The sequence below is a fragment of the Cryptomeria japonica genome, chromosome 2 (genome assembly GCF_030272615.1).
Source record: "Cryptomeria japonica chromosome 2, Sugi_1.0, whole genome shotgun sequence".
Taxonomy (NCBI): domain Eukaryota; kingdom Viridiplantae; phylum Streptophyta; class Pinopsida; order Cupressales; family Cupressaceae; genus Cryptomeria; species Cryptomeria japonica.
Window position 1 is genome coordinate 419,254,724 of NC_081406.1, and position 8,717 is coordinate 419,263,440.

Below are 8,717 nucleotides of genomic sequence, written 5' to 3' on the forward strand. Positions count from 1 at the left end.
GTAAATGAGAATTAATTTAGAATTAAATGCGGAATTACCATAAGAATATATTTATTGACTCACCAAAGTTGATTAATAGTTAAATTAAAACTAAACCCCCTAAAATAATTGGCGAGGATATTATCAATAAGTCCATATTGTCTAAAATTCATTTTTAAATCAATAATTAAAATAATCGATTAAAGAGTCAATTAATTTCTTAATGAATATCTCCCATAAATTTATTTATAATAAAATCTAAAAACAATTCCCTTTTTTTTTAATACCCTTATGTTTAACAACAAACTCTTAATAAAATAGTTGATTTACCATTTGCCCTTTAAATAACCTTATTATTAATTGTTTAAATCAAAATAAACATTAATACATATAATAAATCATAAAATATCTTTAATATATGTAAATAAATTTTCTATACTTATATATATATATATAGATTTTTCCATAATAAACATGTCCAAGGAAACCCTAACTTTATTAATATATTAATGCCTTTCTTTATTTGTTAACACTTCTTTATTTTATTTTATTTTTCCTAGCCCTACCCTAGGCTAGGGTTTAATCCTTAACTCTTGGTAGGGCGGACGTTCGCACAGGGGCTGAACGGATGAAGGCAGAGGGGTCTTTTTTTTTGCTGTGAGAGGCGGCGGTTTACCCCGGCCGACCACTATGTGAACTCATAGCGGCCGCAGTGGCCGAGTGCCGCCCACTATGTGTCCACACAGTGGCGGCCGCGGTGCCCCCATTGTGTGTTTACACAGTGGCGGGTCGCTGCGCCGGCCACTGTGTCCCCACATAGTGGTGGTGCCCTTGGCACCGCCCACTGCGTGTGTACACAGTGGGGTTGGGCCCGCCCCCACTATGTGTTTACACAGTGGTGGGTCACGGCACCGCCCACTATGTGTGTGCACAGTGGGGTTTGGCCCGCCTGCACTGTGTGTTCACACAGTGGCGGGTCGTGGTGCTGCCCACTGTGTGTGTGCATAGTGGGGTTCAGCCCGCCCACGCGATGCCCCCCCCCCCCCCCCCCCCCCCCGTTTATTTATATATTTTTTCTTTCTTTTATTTATTTTGTTTGTTTATTATTTAATTCTTTTTTGTTTATTTATTAGGTAATAAAATATATAAATACGTTTATATATATATATATATATATATATATATATATATATGATAAAAATATATATATGTATATGTAATATACAATTTAGTATATTTATTATTTTTTTGAAAGGAATTCATTAATCGAATATATTTGCATATATATATATATATATATATATAGCTGTATTGCATCAAGGCAAAATCTGTTTTACAGATGTATGTCGTTGTTTTTATTTTGAACATTTTTAACAGGCTAGATATATTCTATAGATTTTAAACGATGCATTTATTTCCTTTTATGAAAATCCTAGTTGCAAGAATGGTAGACAAATTTTCTGCTATAGACTTACTTTTTGCACAAATAAAGTAAATAACAGAATTAAACAAACTTAACACAACAACTATTTAAATCTAGAATTTTTTTTTTTTAAATTAATCTTGAGAGAAGACTATAATAAACTTTAGAACTTTTTTTTTTTTTATATTCTGCAAGTTAATAAAATGACGATAATTTCAACTGTAAAAATATGTCTCTATATAGACTAGATAAACCATCTATCTTAGATATTATTTTCTGTAACAAAAGGAAAGTCAATTTCCATAATTATATTGTTCTAATTTGCATTTATAGAGAACTGAACTATATGTTTTATTTTCAGCCTACAATATGCATGCAATTCTAATTTATTCCTTTCCTGTTTTATTTTATTTTAAATGCATAATAATGAAATAAATTTTTTTCTATTCAAATTATCATACACACATCAAATATAAAATTTTCTTTTGAACTTTGGAGAAACCTATTTAGGAATACTCATTTCTTTTCTGCAATAAATAGCATACTAAAATATTACAAATTTTTCTTTTAAAAACGTATCTCAAAGACACTATTATCTCTTTACAATGGGTCTCTCATTTCTAATAAATGAGGACTTTTTAAAATAATAATTACATTCACAAATAGTTTACTTCAACAAATATCTTCTGCAACCTTCCACTTGTCTTATTCTTTTCTTTTGACAACCTGCATTTTAAATCAAAGCTATGACCCAATCTGCCCAAAGGTATGCTAGTTTTGCTGAGGATGAGCAACCCAATTCCACGGTTCTTCCCTTTCTACTCTTAGCAAAATTCTTTTGTCTCCAAAAATGGAGAGTGGGTGATTACCCCCAAAATCTCTCTTTCTTGCTTAAGAAGACACTAGTGTGAGTTCTCTCAAGTTTCTAAAACTAAAAAGGAAAGTAAGGTAAAATGGGAAAAGGGAACTTTTATTCAAAAGAGAAGGTTAACCACTTAGCTCAAGCCTTCTAATTTCAATTTTCGCACAACTTAGAAAACCTACTTTTTAGGGTGTCTAAATGGTCACATGGGAGTAGAAACTTGCCTAAAATTACCCCTAACCCTTAGGTATACCTTATGGGCTTTAGGAAACCCTATTAAACTACTCCTAGGTGTCCATTTAACCCTTTTTAAACCCCCGTGAAGTTTATTTTCGGGTCAAACCTATGTTGACCATCCCAAAGATTCTTTACCCAAGGTGTTTATGGAATCACATTACATTAATTGAAAAAGCCATAGTTAAACAATTCCCACCAAGAGACAACTTTGAAAATTCAAACATAAATCCACACATGTGTCAAGTGACACAAAGAAAATACTTTTACAAATCTATACATGAAATCGTCTCTTGTGGATTTTACATAAATCTATTAAACAACACTTAACACACATGCATCATTTACTGTTACGAACAAAATACAACACAAATGGGGTGTTGTCTCTCCAAATAGACAAACCCTGGCTTTACAAACATACATAGGTCTAGGTTTGGTTCTCCATAATATTTCCATGGTCACATGGATAACTTCCTGCGCATCTCAATTACACATTAGTAACTTCAAATAACCTCATATAATATAAAGCACAAGAATAATAGTACACATCAAACACTTGCATACAATTTACATTTGAACAATTTAACACATCTTATATCCAAGTAATTTCACATAAGCAATTATCCTAATTCTCATAGTTTTGATCCACACATAAAACATACATTCTATTTCTATCATCATTATTAAAGTCCTGCAAATCCAATAACGACATATATCATCGCAAATTCTTCCTATTCAAAAATCATGTAGGGTTCTATATCATAAGGTATAGAAATAAGGCATCAACATTCATCAATGTTATCCAATCATGGAATCATATAAGTTCTAAATCCAAACATAGCTGACATATGTTAAATCAAGATTATCCAATCAATGGATCTTTTAGGATTTCAAATTCATAACACATAAAAATGTACACCACAAGGTACAATAACTCTATAACTTGGTTCAATTACTTTTCTCACCAATCTATCTGTCTAACACAATCCATTCTATTAATTATAACACATTTATTAATAGGGTCAAACATGGTCACTAAGTTAATCAAAACTTGGTTTGGGGAAGGCCTTACAAAATTGATGAGTTATATTGTTTCAAAGTATGGTATTTTTATTGATCCTAAGAGGGTAAGTGCTATCTTGTCTCTTCTTTTACCAACATACAAGAAAGTGCTGCAAAGTTACTTAGGTCAAATCAATTTTGTTAGACAATTTATTCCCAAGTGTGCTGAATTATTGAAATACCTAACAACTATGTTGAGGAAAGGCATGTCTTTCATTTGGACAAAATAAGGCACAAGGAAGTTTTGAGGCCATAAAAGAAGCTTTAACATCAACCCCTACTCTTTTGAATCCTATTTTTTCTAAAGATTTTGAGTTATATGCATATGGCGACATTGACAGTATTTCAACCATGTTAGTAGAACAAAATAGTAATGATATAGAATAGCCCATTGCATTTTTCAGTCAAGCGATAAAATATTATGAGCTAAAATATACCTTTGTAGAGAAACATGTTCTTTCTATTATTAGGAGTTTAAAAAAAATTGGACATATGTTATCTAACAACAAAGTTACTTTGTTGGTTGCACGTCCTATTGTTAAAGAATTTTTGTTGAGAAAAGACCCGAGTGAAAAGAGAGAGTAGGTTGGATCACCAAAATTATGGAGTATGATATTGAAATCAAGATGACTAAGCTTGTAAGGGGTAAAGGCCTTTTGTGGGCATCTTGTTGGACATTCAGGTGAGGGAGAAGAAACTAGAAAATAAGCTCTCCTAGTTGTCCTAGATGAGGTACAAGCAACTGTACCTATTGTAGTAAACAATTGGATACAAGAGATACTTCTTATTTTGCAAAATGGTGAGTATCCTTATGGGATGGACAAGGAAAAGAGAAGGCATTTTAGATTGCAGTCTATTTCCTATGTTTTAGTTGATGGTATTCTATTTAGGAAAGATCACAATGGAATTATATCAAGATGCATAGATATTGATCAAACTAATAAGGTGCTTCATGAGTTTCATGATGAGATAGTTGGTGGGCATTTTGCCCTAAGAACTACAACTTGGAAAATCATGAGACATGGTTATTATTAGCCAATCTTTTTTAGAGATGCTTATGCATGGTACAAAAAATGTGTTAAGTGCTCTTTTTTTGTAGGCAAAGAGAGGCTGCCAACTCTTCCTTTGCAACCAGTACAAGTGGAACAACCTTTTATGATATGGGGTATTGATTTTATAGGTTCCATAAATCCACCTTCTAGTACAAGGCAATAGTGGGTTACAACTGCCATATACTATTTCACCTGATGGACTAAAGAAGTAGCACTAAAAGAAGCAAATGAAGGTGTTTCTCTAAACTTTTATGATGATTTTATAACTGGGTTTGGTGTACCTAATTCCATTATTTCTAACAATGCTTTGGCCTTCGTTAGATTAAAAATGAGTGAGTGGGCTGTCAAGAATAGTATTCATATAAGAACTTCAAATTATTACCCTTAGGGTAATGGTTTGGCTGAGTCAACAAATAAAAATATGATAAACATTATCAAAATGAGTATGGAAGATAACCAAATAACTTGGCAAACCAAGTTAAAATCTACACTATGGGCAGATAAAATAATACCAAAGAGGTCAATTGGAAATTTCCCTTACATGTTGGTGTATGAAAAATAAGCTAAACTACCATTATCAACTGAACTTCTAGCACTTGACATTGTAAATTAGCTAGAAATGTTTGAAGAAGAGGATCCAATGGCAGTTAGATATGCACAACTCATGGAGCTAGAAGAAACCAAAAATGAGGCCATGAAAAACATGGTCTCACCAACTCCAAGTGAAGAGAGTATGTGATAAGAAAGCTACACCAAGAGCATTCAAAGAAGGTGATTTAGTGCTCAAATGGGATGAGCTAAAGAGAAAAATTGCAAAACATACCAAATATGACAATATGTGGAGTGGACCCTATGTGTGTGAAAAAGTGAACCTGTAGCTGCAAGCACAACACTTCAATTAAGTCATTATATGCATGGTTTGTAATCAATAATCAATAAAAATAAACCATAGCAAAGCGACCCATTGCCTTCTACAAGATGTGAGTATAGGATTGCTCTCAGTTTGTTATAAGCAATACCAGTGACTAGACTACACCAAGACGAAGGATTTAATCTATATGATATTAAGCTATATGGATGTAAAAAATGGATGAATAATTCAAGAAAAAAATCACTTCAAGCAATAATGGATGCAAGCAATAATGGATGTAAGATGGATGCAAATAATCTAAAAAAATCAATAATAATCAATCAATGACTCCAGAGCAAAATCAGCATAATAATGATGTATTCTCAAAAATCTCTGGGGTGAATTGGAATGAGAGCCGATGACTAAATTTATAGAGAATTACAGAGAGATGATGAAAAAGCTCAATTTAGGATTAATTGAAATAATTGAGAAATCAGGTTGAGTTAACCTTGAGCTAGATTCCAATTATAGTTCAATTGAAATGCATTCGAATTAGAAGTCCAAGTTGCATTGGAAAACAATAATAAATCAATTCCATGCATTTGTGATAAAAATAGATAATTCTTCAATTTAATCAAGAAAAGAGTCTTTTTAATGCAACTAAACTTCTTTTTCTGAAAAGATTTGAGTTCCAATTTAAGAGAATAATTAATAATTCAATTAATGGCTTTTCTGATTTCAAATTCTCAATTTAGAAAAAGAAATAATATCTCAAGTTTGATTTCTCTCTCAATTCAATTCTTTTATTTAATTTTCAATTCAACTCTTTGTTTTGTAATAAATTCTTCTTTTTGTAGTAAATTAATTCTTTTTTGCATGATTGAATGGTAAATTTATTAATTAATTAAATATGCAAAGATATTTAATAAAGTAAAATAGGATAATTGATCAAAATGAATATTCTTGGAATGATTCAATTAATTAAATAAATATTTAATTAATATTGGGTAATTGATTTTGCCATGTGATATTTGATAATTAAAGAATTAATTATGTGCTCAAGATTGATTTAATTGCCTTTTGGTTAGGACCTTGGTGATGTTGTCGAGATTAGGGGCCCATGGTTTAGATGATCATTTTTAGGGTATTACAGACCCTTAATCATTATGGAGTACAAAAAACATAATGCATTTCAGTTGTCAAACATGGATGGTGAGATACTTCCTATCCTAGTCAATGTGATACACCTCAAACTCTATTTTGAGGTATGAGCATTTGAGTGCTACTTAGATTAGAAGATTTTTCTTTCAATAAGTGTTGTTCACATAGTTTAGGAGCACTTTCATTTTCCTCTAAGTGTTTTAATGCATAGATAGTTAGGTTGTAGAGTAGAGTTGGATATGTTGTATATTTTTTGGAAGAGTTATAATTGAAATTGCAAGACTATTTCAGTTTTATCAGTTCGACTTTGTACCTAATACATAAGCCTAGGCAACTGGTCTGATGTTTAGCAGGAAAAAATAGCAGATGTTGTAAAAAATATTATATAATTTCTCTAATAGCTCAATTAGGTAAATCTATTTATTTTTTTTCAAATAAGGAGGTATATTTTAATTCTTCTATGTTACATTCATGTGCATAAAAAAATATTAGAATACTACACTACTACATTGCATTATGTAGATGCATATAACATAGGAGAATGCACAATCTTTCCAAAATGTAGTTTTATTGATAGTATAAATGTAAGGTGTTCTACAAAAGTCATGGAATTGACTATCTGAATGCATATAATGGAAAAAATTATACATTTATGGATATAAAAGGAAAAGAATATGCATACATAGGGAAAAGGGACCTCTCATTGCCTGAATGGTGCATCCCATTTGTCTGTTATGCATCAACCTCAATCTTTTCTACTTGTCCAAATCTAAAAGTTGTTGTTCCTTTGTTGTTCCTAGTTGTTTCTATCTGAGAGAGAGAGTGTTATTAGAGAAATGAAGGGCCACCATTCAATACATGCATATGCATCTATAAACATATAATTTGATCATCTCATATGCATTCAAACATCTAGAATATCACAGATGCCTAAGAAACAAGAGAATAATCAAAAACACCTATCATATGCTTATTTTTATCTAACATTGTTTGTTTCCATGTGTAGATACAGGTGAAATTATATCTATAGGTTTCATTCAATGTTATTATTACATCATGTGGAGTGAAATGAGGCTCCCACAAGGATTGAGCCCAACATGGTTTTATGTCACTATGGTTTCATTAAGAAGGAACTCATCATCCATAACAGTGAGCCAATGAAGCCACTGTTATAGATAACAAGTTTATGCCTGATGGAACCATACTAACATGAAGAAAGTCATATAGTGAATACTGTCAAATAGAAGTGATATAAGTAGGGTTAAAAAATGAGCACTAATTGATTAGAAAAGGATCTCAAAGCACAAGTATCAAAGCTTACAAAGTCATAGAACTCACTATGTATGCATAGAAATATTCACCACAAATCACAAAGTGTGAGCAAAGGTATTGATCAAAGCCTCAACAATAGAGAAGATAAGACAATGTCACATTCATATCATATAGTGATAAGCATTCAAAGAAAGATTTGCAGAATAAAATATAGTTATGATAACTCATTACCAATGTTCTTTTATACCAAAGAAAGATAATTTTTAAATTTTAAGATAGAGGTTATTAGAGTTCAAGGTATGTTTTTCATATAAAGAAGAGTTTTTAGCCAAGGCATGGACCATTATGAGTCATGTTTTGATGAGGATAATACAGTTAAGCAAGGTTGATAATTCCCAACAGCTTAATCACAATCCTAAGACAACATTATCATAGCCACAGATTATGGAGAGCTTAATAATGAAGGAAAATAGAAATCACAACCCGTGATACTCATAAAAAGGTAGGGCAGGCTTAGAAGGATCAAATATGTCAACATACAGTGAAGTTACTAATAGATGGTGGACTAAAGGACAAAGTTTAGTCCTAAATGAGAGCCTTTCATAGTAAAAAAATGCAGTCACCCAAAATAAATGCAGATCATTCATAAGCATGTAAAAGCCACAACTATAATGATAGAGAGCATCTTCCATTCTTGTCATATAATGAGTACATTCCTAAGCCCTAATGACTACAATGATAGCAACGACCTTCATATGATGACCATAGAGCAACATAAGATAGATGTATTTTGAGAGCCGCTATTAAAATAGAGGAGTCATG